Source organism: Mauremys reevesii, linkage group 8 (assembly GCF_016161935.1).
Source record: "Mauremys reevesii isolate NIE-2019 linkage group 8, ASM1616193v1, whole genome shotgun sequence".
Lineage (NCBI taxonomy): Eukaryota > Metazoa > Chordata > Testudines > Geoemydidae > Mauremys > Mauremys reevesii.
The window spans coordinates 2,198,186-2,210,486 of record NC_052630.1 but is presented as its reverse complement, the minus strand read 5'-3'; the positions used below and the strand labels follow the sequence as shown (position 1 = coordinate 2,210,486).

Genomic DNA, 12,301 nt, shown 5'->3' with positions numbered 1-12,301 from the left:
CTGCTAAAAATATAAAGGGAAAGTAGCATTTGTCTTCTGTATAGTAGTTTCAAAGCTGTATTAAGTCAATGTACAGTTGTAAACTTTTGAAAGAACCACAACATTTTATTCAGAGTTACTAACAACCTCCATTCCAGAGCTGTTTGTAACTCTGAGGTTCTACTGTATGTGTGTCTTGTTTAAGGGTACAGTTTAAAATTTCTAAACCTAGTTTTAAAAACAAACTTTGACAACCATAACATGGTGCAACTGATAGACAATATATTACAGAAAGTGGCTACACTGGAAAATCATAGTAAATCTTGTCACTGCATAACAAGAGACACAAAGTGGGTGAGGTAATATATTTGATTAGACCAGCTTCTGTTTGTGAAAGAGACAAGACTGCATACTGCATAACAAAACATCCAATATTCATGAGACACCCTTTTAAATTATGTCCACTAGAAATCTGCAAGCGTTAAGGCCTAAAAATGCAACTGCTGCCAAGTTTCAATATGATGTGCTACATGTGAGCAAAGTCGATTATTCTAAGCTCTTGATATGTGCTAAAAAGACCTTAAAATACATTATTTTGATTGGGCAAAAAACATTAAACCTTTATATGCTTAGGAAAAAGTAAATATGAGCATCTGGATGCCCACTTCTTCTGAAAAACCAGGCCACTCATTTAAGGGTACGTCTACCCTTCAGTTGGGAGTGAGCATGTTAAAAATAGCTGTCTTGTGGCATTGGTGGAGGCTCCAGCTAGTCATGTGACCTCAAACCCACCCTACATCCTAGGTTGGAGCTTGAGTGTCTAGCTGGAACATCCAGATGTTTTTAGCATAAGTGTCTACCTGGGCTGGGAGGTTCACTCTCGGTTGTAGTGTAGACATACTCTAAGCGGCCAAAAGTTGACTTGAGACTAACTTGAAAAACATGGCCAGTGCATTTATTACAATAGATAAAATGTTGCTGAAAAGAATACCCGCAAACTTTTGATTAAAAACTGACAAAAAGCTCACAAAACTTTCCCTTGAACAGGAGGTTTATTTCCAAGGCTCTGTCTATGCACGCAGATTGCAGCTTTGTGTATGTACACATAGGTTTAAATCTGACTTACATTAGCTTGCATCAATAAATTTACAGGCACGACCTAAATCAATATAACCAGTTTTAAACCAATATACGAGTCCACATACCCAAAATTTACACCGGTTTAATTAAGCACATTTAAGCTAACCCGGTACCATTTCTTCACGTAGACAAGCCCTAAATACAATGCTTAGTGAGTAGTTACAGAAATACACTAAAGGTGGAATAGTTTCAAAACTCAGTGCTGGCTTAACTGCACCCACTGAAGACAATGGTAAAAAATACCACCGACTTCAGTGAAAGCAATTAGTCCAGCTCCTAGTGTTTTTGAAAATCCTTCACTAAGGGCCCCATCCTGCAACACATCTGCGCTCCAGTCCCCCACTGGCTACTATGGGCAGAAAAGGCACTCAGACCTCACAAGCTCATGTCTTGAGAAGCTTGGAGAAATCTGAAAGAAACTGAAAAGGGATGTAGGTCCAAATTCTGCTCCAATACCTGTGAAACCCTACTGATTTTGGATTCATGGGTGTAAAAGCAGAATTTGGTCCATAGGCTCCACTTACACTAGGGAAAAAAACATTTTTTTAAGAATACTGCTATGCAAAGCTTTGATTTTTTTGAATAAACTAAACTTGGTTAAACATTTATTTAAAACAGAACACCTAGCTGCATCAGAGACTGTTTTGACTAAGAACTATTAAAAGATTCAATGTCAAGGCTGGTAAGCCTAAAATTAGACCCACCAGCTGTGCTCTGAGTGTGTGCACATAACACAGGGACATTGAGATGCATGTCTGCTTTCTTCTTTGGAGAAGGAGATTTGAAATATAAAACAATTCTGAGTTCTTCAGAGAGTTGGATTCTTGTAAACTGGCATAGTGTTGAAATATACAAGAACAAGACAGAATGGAGGGACAATGTTATGTGTCAAATACACAGAAAAAAATCCAATGCTGATACAAGTCCACAGAGAAGTCCAATATTTTGGGTTGGGGACTGATGATCCAGCAGAACAGTTCTGTTTCCAGAGTTTTCATTAAATTATTTTCTTCCTGCCCCAGCTCAGTGGCAGAGGGTAGCAAGGGAAGTACAAAATGTATGAATTACATGTAATTTTTAAGTGAACAGTGACAGCACACTAATATTTTTGCAAAGAGAGGCTGGCTATGGTGCAGACTTGCAAATAACTATACTAAAGCAGCAAATGGAAAATATTATGCATCGTAACACTATAATTAGGGACTTGTCAGTACTTCCACTAAAACCCAGTTTTCATGGTTTACTATAGGAGCTCAGCAATTTCAAATCTTATCAAGATTGAATTTGAACACTACATTCTAAGAGTTTTACAAGGGAGGCAGTACAGCAAGCAGACATAGCATTTTTGCTATTTGAACAAGAAGTTACTGAGTATACAGACTATTGACTATTTTTTTCTATATGGTGCAATAAAATGAATTGTTAGAGCACTGACAAGATCAAGTGAACAGAGGTGTTTATTTTCCTCTAAAAAGCAAGTGAATTGTTAAATTAAAGGCAAAACATTCAGGGTCCAATAACCCACCCAAAATTAAAGACAAATGTGAATTGAGGCCATTGTGGTTAATTATTTAATTCAAGCTACACACAGGCACTCAATATGCATGCTTTTCTGCCAAAGGGTCTCAAAAGAGTGGATCATCCCTTCCTATTATGGAATGAGCTTCTGGGAAGGGGGTGAATAAATGTGAGTTTATCTTATTAGCATAATCAGAAGAGTGGTGAGCCAAGTGCCTAGAGAGATGTTTACTATGATCTTGAAATGTAGAGGTTTTACATTCCTAACTTCCATTAACTCCTGGAAGCATATGGGAAAATTCCACGTGCAGGGAGATTAGAATTTACTGTCTATAACTGTAAATTTTTTAAGATTTTAGTTAATTTCTTCCACTCCCCTATCAATAACCCACCATGTACTGTTATGTACACGTACACACACACACACACACAAAGAGTGCAACATATGTCTTTGATACCTCCCATCTACTTAGGCACCAATCCTGACAAAACATATACATTTGCCTAACTTTAAGCACCTTACTTAGTCCCATTGAAGTAAACAGGACTACTCATGGTGCCTCAGATGTGTGTAAGTTTGCAGGGTCCAGTTTGGCCTGTAATGCTTGTCTGTATTTGATTTAGGTTATAAATAATAAGGGGCAAAGAATGTCATCCTCTGTATTCCTACAGTGCCAACCAAAGCACCTAACTTTCACAACAGCTGTATTCTTTAAAGGCAGACTAAATATGATACGCCTCGTCTATTCTTTACACCCAAATAGGTAAAAACCTGTCCCCCAAGAAGACTGAACTATGGTGAAAGTTTCTTGAAAAAGGGGGTAAACAAATCAACATAGAACCCGATCAGCCAGGAAATGAAAGAAATACAGAACCTTTCATTTATATACACCGCTACCTTGCTATAACGCCACCTGATATAACACGAATTTGGATATAAAGCGGTAAAGCAGTGCTCCGGGGGTGCGGGGGGGGGGCAAGGCTGCGCACTCCGGTGGATCAAAGCAAGTTCAATATAACACGGTTTCACCAATAACGTGGTAAGGTTTTTTGGCTCCCAAGGACAGCATTATATCAAGGTAGAGGTGTATTATCAGTTCAAATCCAGATCAGGTAAGAGTGGGCTGCTGGTTTTGTGAACTGTGTGAAATTAGTTGGTGGTTTCAGTCCAGTTCTCTGAAGACAGGAGAGCACATCTTTAACAATACCATAACAAATTGCATCTCTATTTGGCATTTCTGCTGAAATGTTCACAGAGTGAACTGACATGGAGACTGAAACACCCTTAGATCCTGTCCAACTCTACATCTTCTAACCAGCCAGAGAGTTGGTCACCTTAGCCAATCAGTTTGTATCAGTGTATTCTAGGAAAATCTGGGCAACTATCCGATAGTGCTTCTGCAGGGGACAAGAGTGCCCAGAGCACATGCTTGCAGAGCAAGGACAGCAGCATATGAGATAATGCAATATTGGATGTCTTGTCTCCAAAAGCTAGGAGGAACGAGGACCAGCCAAACTGGGTAAGTGGGCCCCGTGAGGGTATCCTGAATACCCTGCAAAGAAACAGTGTCCTGAACTTGTTACAGGAACCAACTATGTGAGTGGGTTATACTGACCATTCTTAGTTTTAGGTACTTGTATATGGACACAAGCTACATTTAAATAAATAAATGGAGATATACCTATCTCATAGAACTGGAAGGGACCCTGAAAGGACATTGAGTCAAGCCCCCTGCCTTCGCTAGCAGGACCAAGCACCAATTTTGCCCAAGATCCCTAAGTGGCCACCTCAAGGACTGAACTCACAACCCTGGGTTTAGCAGACCAATGCTCAAACCGCTGAGCTATCCCTCCCACCTTAGCCATGTCAGTAACTGGTGGTTACACAATCAGTTAGAAGATGTAGCGTGGACAGGGCTTTAGAGAGGATTCCTCTAGGTCAGTGTTTCCCAAACTTGGGACACCGCTTGTTTAGGGAAAGCCCCTGGCGGGCCGGGACCATTTGTTTAGCTGCCGTGTCTGCCGATTCAGCCGATCACAGCTCCCACTGGCCGCGGTTCGTTGCTCCAGGCCAATGGGAGCTGCTGGAACCGGCGCGGACTGAGGGATGTACTGGTCGCTGCTTCCAGCAGCTCCCATTGGCCTGGAGCAGCGAACCGTGGCCAGTGGGAGCCGCAATCGGCTGAACCTGCGGACGCGGCAGGCAAACAAACGGGCCCGGCCTGCCAGGGGCTTTCCCTAAACAAGCAGCATCCCAAGTTTGGGAAACACTGCTCTAGGTCAACAATGAAGCACACTGGGCATTTAGGAAGCTTCCACTGCTTGTACCTATGAAATACCTGTTCTGTGAATAAAGAGCTTCAGTCTCCAGGACTGTCTAACAGTCTTGAATTTTTCCCTACAACTAGATTTACGTGATAGCAAAGAAGAATGAATGACTGCTGCCATTAGGAAAAAAAAATATTTAAAAAGACATGGAAACTCAAGATGTGAACACATCAAAACTTTCACAAGAAAATACTGGGATGATGTACTGTAGGATGTTTCAGAGGGCTGAAAAACATCTCTCAAGGTGAAAAACATACAGAGTTCAATTATACCACAATCTAAGAACATTATCCTGCAAAAAATTATATGCATACATAATTTCACAAAATGCAAGTAGTTGTTTACTTCAGGGGGATGTAAGTAAAGTTAAGCAGGCAAGACTTTGCAGAATCAGGGCCTAAGACAAAACTTAAAAAAAAAAAAAATCCTAAGGGAGTGACTTAGGCAGATCACTTACCCAAAAGCAAAAGGAATCTTACAAAACTAAATGCAAGGGATACTATGTCGCAGTGTTTAATGACTGCAGCTATGGCATGTGTAGAGTATTTTCAGTGCATCTAGAACATACAATTTTTATAACCACAAACATACATGTTAAAAAAGGTATATGCACTTATGGTTAAAATGACATTCTATGTAGTATTTGGATCCAAAAAAGCACAACGCACATGAAGTCCATTATTTAAAATTAAATATAAAACTGTGTTCTAGTGGATTGAAATAGAAATTACCTACAGTCTCCATAAAAGGGAACCAATACGAGTCTTCAGTCTCCAGTTTAGTAAACAGCATGGAGATTTTTTTTTTTTTTTTTTTTTTTAAAGAAGCCAGTACCAAGCATAAGGCAGAGGACAATTTCAAAGACACATACCAATCCATTTACTGTTTTATTGGCTTTATGTGCATTTTTTCTTAAAATCTGTCCCAGACTTAAGCTGCTGAAGAACTGAGGCAATAATCTATTTCCATCAGCTTCAACAAAGAGGAGAGTCCCTGGTGTCTGTTCAAACAGTCTGAGAGAATTAGTAGTAACTTCAATGTATTTACAACAGCATGAAACTGGTGTAAACAAGATAAACATTGGCCCACTATATTTTGGACCCAGGAAGAACATCCATTTTTCTGTATTGTAAAATGGTCACAATCCTACTACATAAAATCTCTCTCAAAGACGACCACTGCCTCATTACATCATGCAACAATATTAATGAATTTAGGGATTAACAAACAAAGCTTCCTGCATGTCTTCCGTACAGGAAAATGTTAATCTTGGCATGTTGCAGTATATAGTAGTAGGTTGATTAAAACCAAGGCAGAGCTGCAGTTTCTCTCCTTCACAGACAGCTGATTATTTAAAATAGTTGGCATGGACAGCCAAAATAATGGATTGTGATGATTTAATATCTGCAATGTCTTACAGAAGAGAAAAAAAATGAATTTCTAATGAAAGCTTTGTTTTTACTAAACTATACATCAGCATGACCAAACAAAAATCAGAATGGTTTCCTGTTTTTTCAGTTTGAAACCTGGATATATTACATGAAAAAAAAATGTACTGCAGTCTAACACCGACTTACTTTAAAAAAAAATCTAAGCATAGCAGTCCAGAAGATGAACTGGTAGATAAGATTTTTGTATTAAAACTACAGAAGAGAGTACACACACACACTGAAGGGACCACAGAAGCACCTAATTTTTGTTTGTGTTTAAAAGGCTAACTAAAAAAGTTAAAAAAAATTCCATTAGACTATCACATGCAAACAAACCACTTACAGTTGTGTCAAAGGTCCTCCTGAAGTCTTCTAGTTAACTGACAATCAACTGCACATATTACTGTAATCAAAACAGTTCCTTTTTGTAGGCAAAACCAATCTTGGTTTGTGTTTTGTTTTGTTTTTTTCCAAACTTTAAAAACCTTCCCCCTCCCCCCCAAGCATCTTATTCTCACACGCACTCTTCTTCCCCCCCCCAAAGTGTTGTTATATCTGAAAGAGAGGCATCATTCTGGTAACGGTCCATATGTCAAAGGCACATACAACAGATGGGACCATACTCCATCGTACACTAAAATTCAAGATACAAAACCATGTCACAAGCCTTACTGTAAAGAGAGAAGGAAGATCTTGAAGAAACAGCTAAAGTGACTTTAGCAATAAAAGCAGAGAAAGTTAACCAGACTGAGAAAGAGAAGGTCTCTTACATAAGCATTATCACATACTTTTAAAATAACCAGGCCTCTCTCCTTCTCACTTCCTTACCTGAATTGCACAAAGTCTGCGGTAGGGGCTGTTTTTCACACTTAAAAACTTGCAGTGTCTGCCCTCAAAAAAGCGTTAGTGATATTTACAGTCCTGTCTCCTTCTCTGAGGGCTGCAAGACCAGAATGTGAATAGAGACACGGGGAACCAGAGCACTGCAGCCTCTACCACTGAGCCATAAACCTTGGTCACGACTACAGCACCAGCTCATCCTCTGGGTTTGAGTCAAGCTCTGTACCAACAGTTCAACTCTCTGTTTGTAAACCAAATTCCGCCTCCCCGTCCCAGGGCCTTTCTAACCAGGGACCTGTTTCCTGTTTGCCCCTGACTGCAATGCAAGATGTCCCATGAATCACTGATGCTGCTGCAAAGCCCCTCGCATCCTTTCCTCGGGCCCCGCTGAGCTCAGCTGCGTTTGAACTCCAGTAACCCCCCGCACCGCGCTGCAAACCAGGAGCCGCCGGCAGGGAGCAGAGGCCGGGGAATTCCCCGCAGCCCGGGGCGGGCGAGCAGGATTCAGAGGCCCAGCGGAGGAGGAGAATTGGGGTGGAGGAGGGGTATTTGGGGAGAGGAATGGGGGGCGCGGAGGATTCAGCCCCCCCCCTCCAAAGGGGGGTATTTGCGGAGGCGGATTGGGGGTCGGAGGGAACTGGTTTGGGGGGATCGGGGCCCCCTCGGGAGGTATTTGTGGAGAGAGAGGGGAAGAATCGGAGCCCTCGGGCGGGGGTGCAGGGGGCCCCGTGGGGGATTTGGGGAGAAGGCTGGTTGGGGGGCCCTCCGGGGAATTTGGGAGGGCAGAGGTTCAGGGGCCCTTGGGGAGTCGGGCAGGGCGGGGGCTGACGGAGTGGAGATATTTGTGGGGAGAATGGGGGGTTCGGGGGCGCGGGGATCGGAGCAGAGGTTCGGGGAGGGTCTCAGAGGGGAATTTGGGGAGGCGGAGGGGGGGCCTCGTGGGCGATTCGGGGAGGGGGCCCGTTGGAGGTGCAGAGGGGCCCTCGGGGGGAACGTGGGGGAGTCGGGAAGGGAGAGGGCAATAAGGGGGCTGGATTGGGGAGAATCGGGGAAATTTGTGGAGCGACTGGGGGCTTCAAGGGGGCCCCTCGCAGGGAGTTGGGGCGGGGCGGGGGCCCCTGGGCGGGATGGGCGGCGGGGGCCCAGGGGGGCCCCTCGCAGGGAATTTGGGGAGGAGGCTCAGGGGGCGGCCGGTTACCTGGGCAGACGAGGTTTCCTCCTCCCCGGTGGCGGGTCTCGGTCAGAGCCGCGGCTCGGTGCCCGGCCTGCGCTCGCTCGGCGGCGGCGGCAGAGCGTCTCGCGGCGGCACCATCCTCCCCGCCAGGCTCCGGGCGCCCAGACCGACCGCGCGACCGCCAGGCCCCGCTGCGCCCGGCCCCGGCTCCAGGCCCCGCCCCGCCAGCGGGCAGCGCATGCGCCCTCTCCCCCCGACAAAGTACCGCTCCCGGCCCCCCCCCCAGCAGCCGCGTCGCCGCTGTGCCCGGGAACCTCCCCCGCCGGGGCGGCGCGGGGCGCAGCGCCTCGAGCGTCCCCCCTCCCGGGACCGGCGGTGCACGAGCTCCCCGCCCCCACCCTGTGCACGCTGCGTTTCCCCCTCTGGGGCACTTGTCCCCGGGGCTGCAAACTGCCGCCCTCGCCAGCCCCCCCCCTTCCTTTCGCCCCTGAGGGGTGTTTTGTGGTCACAGAGCCCCACCAAGGGGAGAAAGGAAGAGGGGGGCTGGCGAGGGCGGCAGTTTGCAGCCCCGGGGGCACGTGCACCCCCCCACCCCCGTCCCGATTTTTCACACGTGCTGTCTGGTCACCCTAGACCCTGTGTCTCTGTGTGTTGGGGTGGGGGTGTGTGTGTTATCTCAACGCTTCACCTGTCTGCGGACCGCCCCGCGCTTGGCAAATAGTAACCGAGGGAGCGTTGCAGCTCTCTGCAGAGCTGGGTCAGGGCTCTGTAGCCATCACGTTACCAAACACTGACATGCAGCCACCTCCAGGCTGGATCACAGCTGCTGTTTAGCAGCAAATAGCTACGATTTAGGACAGGAAGTGAAGAATATTGCAGTAGAGGGAAATTACAGGGGGAATTAGGGACGATTATATGGTTTTGTTTTTTTCCTCTAGCTCCCCTCACAGGAAAGTCTAACGCATCTTTTTAAAAAGTGCCACAAGCTCTTCATTAACTATAAGAGAGCACACAACATCTGTTTCATGTCTCATCCAGAAGACAATGCAAAATCCTTCATTGCAAGAGGGAAAGACTGAAAAATGCTTTGTGATCAATTCCAAATAAGGGAGTCTCCCCCTAACTACAGTAAGATACTTGAAAGATCTGTCTAGTATCTATTTGAAAGGTTGACAGCTATGTAACTGAAGCCCTAAAACAAGTTTGTTACCATTCCTCTTCTCCAAAAATGTCACTAAACTCAGAAGCTTGGTTTAAATTATGATGAAAGATTTTTTTTTAAATGCTAATGACCCTTGGGCAAGTCTCAGTTCTGCCTGTTTAGGATTTGAAAGATTTATGGTTATGCTATAACTCAGAAAACCAGTCCTCAACATCTGGTAAAATTCAGGGGTATATTTTCTGGATGGATTTTTCTATAGACAACTGTACATTTATAATAGGTTTTTAAATGAAATTCAGTGGAAACCTGTTGTAAAGCACACAATGATTTAGCAATTAAAAATGTTAAAACTTACTATAAGAGATGAGTAGGTGATGTAGTATCTTTTATGGGACCAACTAAACAAGTTTCGAGCTTACCTCACCTACTCCGTCTCTCTCATATCCTGGGACCAACATGGCTACAACACTGCAAAAACTTACTAAATCTTTTTCAATAGTGTACTTTAATTTCAATAGCTTCCTTTGTTGCAGGACCTGCTAAGAGATCATTGCTCTTTTGCTGTGATGCTTTGTCATCTTTTTCAGCTGGAGAGAATATTTTGTGTCACAGTCAGTTCTCTCATACCACAGCCCTGAATGGCAGGAAGTATTGTTTAAAGACCCAGTCCCACAGCCCTTACTAATATAAATAGTCCCATAGGAATACTCATTGAGTAAGGGCTGCAGAACTGGGGCCAAAATGTGTGTGGTAAAGCAAGAGTTACAGCCAAATCCGAGTAATGAATTTGTCCTTATGGTTTATTAATTGTAACACTCCACTGTTTAAGTCATTTCAAATTAAGCAACACAAAAGCACAAAGTATTCAGAAAGCGAAAATCCTGTTATGTCCAGGGGATACGTTTTTTCCTCCCATGTCTAACTTACATGAGGATTGGAGGACTTCCCACAGAGGCACAGATTCTACAGAGGTGTAGGGTTAGCCTTGAAGCCATCCAGCACTACTGAGAACAGATATTCAAACAAGCTCTGTCCATTCTTTGAAAATTAACCTTGTCTGAGTGCCCCAAACCTTCTTCAAAACACTCAAAGACCACCATTTGAAAATTCCCTTATCTTCTTTCTCTACATACAAGTAACTTCTGTTTCTGTGGGATTCAGACTACATTCATTGAACTCAATGGCAAAGCTCCCGTTGGCTTTAATGGTGCAGTATCAGCGCCTGTGAGTCCTACTCCATATAATCAGTGGTACTCCTGCTGGGAAGCATGAAAATGGCATCTTACACAGAAAGAACCATCACATCACTCACAAATACAGATAATGTGACAGTCATTTCTAGGAAATGTTTTGAGAATTCCTTTTTTGATATGTTTCTATTCTTATTTGGTAAGTATTTATGTAATCAGGGTATTATAACAATCTATGAGTTTTCCTTTCAGTGTGCAAATGATAAGAATCCAGTTTTTGTTTCGTCCATCATCTCTCATGTTTTTCATTCTGAAAAATGTTTTAGTTCAAAAAGGCACAAGCTTTTAATGGGTAGATCAGGTACATGGCTTTGCAATTGCTCCACTGTCATTTTTTAAAATCATTCTGCTTCACTTGTCAGTGATTTCAAAGGCCTTTTATAATTCTCCATTATTGTAGCTATGAATTTTGAATTCAATTATCATTCACATCTTGTTAGTAACACAGCCAAACAATTTGGATTCCAAACTTTTAGCAATCAGCAGAAAAAGAGCTGCCACATCTCAGAAACAAAAGCTCTGTTGAGGTCTGAAGAAAAGCCTGCACAGAGGCATCTCATTAAAACTTCCAAAAGACCTTCTCATAGCTCAGAGATAATGTGGAAGCTCATGACAGTGGCTGGACAAGTGCCAACACCTCAAATCAGAGGCAAAGAAAGTCTCTTTGAGGGAGTTTCAAGAACCACAGAAACACTGGCATAGAAGAAAATGCAAAGTATGTTCAAGATGGAAAACGGCTAGAGACTTTGTATTTGTGTTTTCCATGCAATTACTGCAAGAAACATTTATGTTAATTTACTTACACACACACACACACATAAAAGTTCGCCTTTTTAAGTATTAGGTACAGTGACATAATGAAGTGTAATGATTATACACACAAAGTACGTCAAAAGAACATTATTAAAGTTGCAAAGACAAGCACTGAAAAGTTAGGAAATGTCAGATTTTACTTTGACCCCCTTGTGCTCATGCATTATGACAGTCTTTAATTACATGATCACATACTATTTTTTCCACAGAACCCCTGCCTCATTCAGAGCACAGGATCCAGTACTCACTCAATGAGCAGCAGCTATCAGTATTTTTTTTTTAATCCTCATTGTTCAGTGTGTTGCACCGACTTATTTACTGCACACTATTCAAACTTGGCCTTGTACACACAATTATGGATTTCCTCATGGTCTTTTCTATGGTGCTCATCACTACAGTATCTAAGTGCTTCATACTAATTATCTTCACAACTCCCCTGTAAGGTGAGGGGGTGCTATTTTACAGATGGGGAGCTGAGGCACACAGAGAGTAAGGGCAAAAGTATCCACTAACTCTGGGTTCCCAATCTGAGTCACCTAGATCCAGATCCTCAAAGATATTTAGGTGCTTAACTCCCAATGGAAGTTAAGCACCTATTTAGCGTTATATATAGCATTTTGTGTGTTCAAAGCACAGATTTGGGGGGGAGGGATAGCTCAGTGGTTTG

General features: G+C 43.4%; 1 protein-coding gene across 1 annotated transcript in view; it reads right to left on the bottom strand.

Annotated features, from left to right (window-relative positions):
* Nucleotides 1-8,626, bottom strand: part of RNF145 (ring finger protein 145) — a 61,289-nt gene extending 52,663 nt beyond the window's left edge. Inside the window, exon 1 of the mRNA XM_039485471.1 lies at nt 8,434-8,626. The gene's annotated coding sequence lies outside the window, so the exon portion shown is untranslated. The remainder of the gene's footprint in view (nt 1-8,433) is intronic.
* Nucleotides 8,627-12,301: the final 3,675 nt, after the last annotated feature.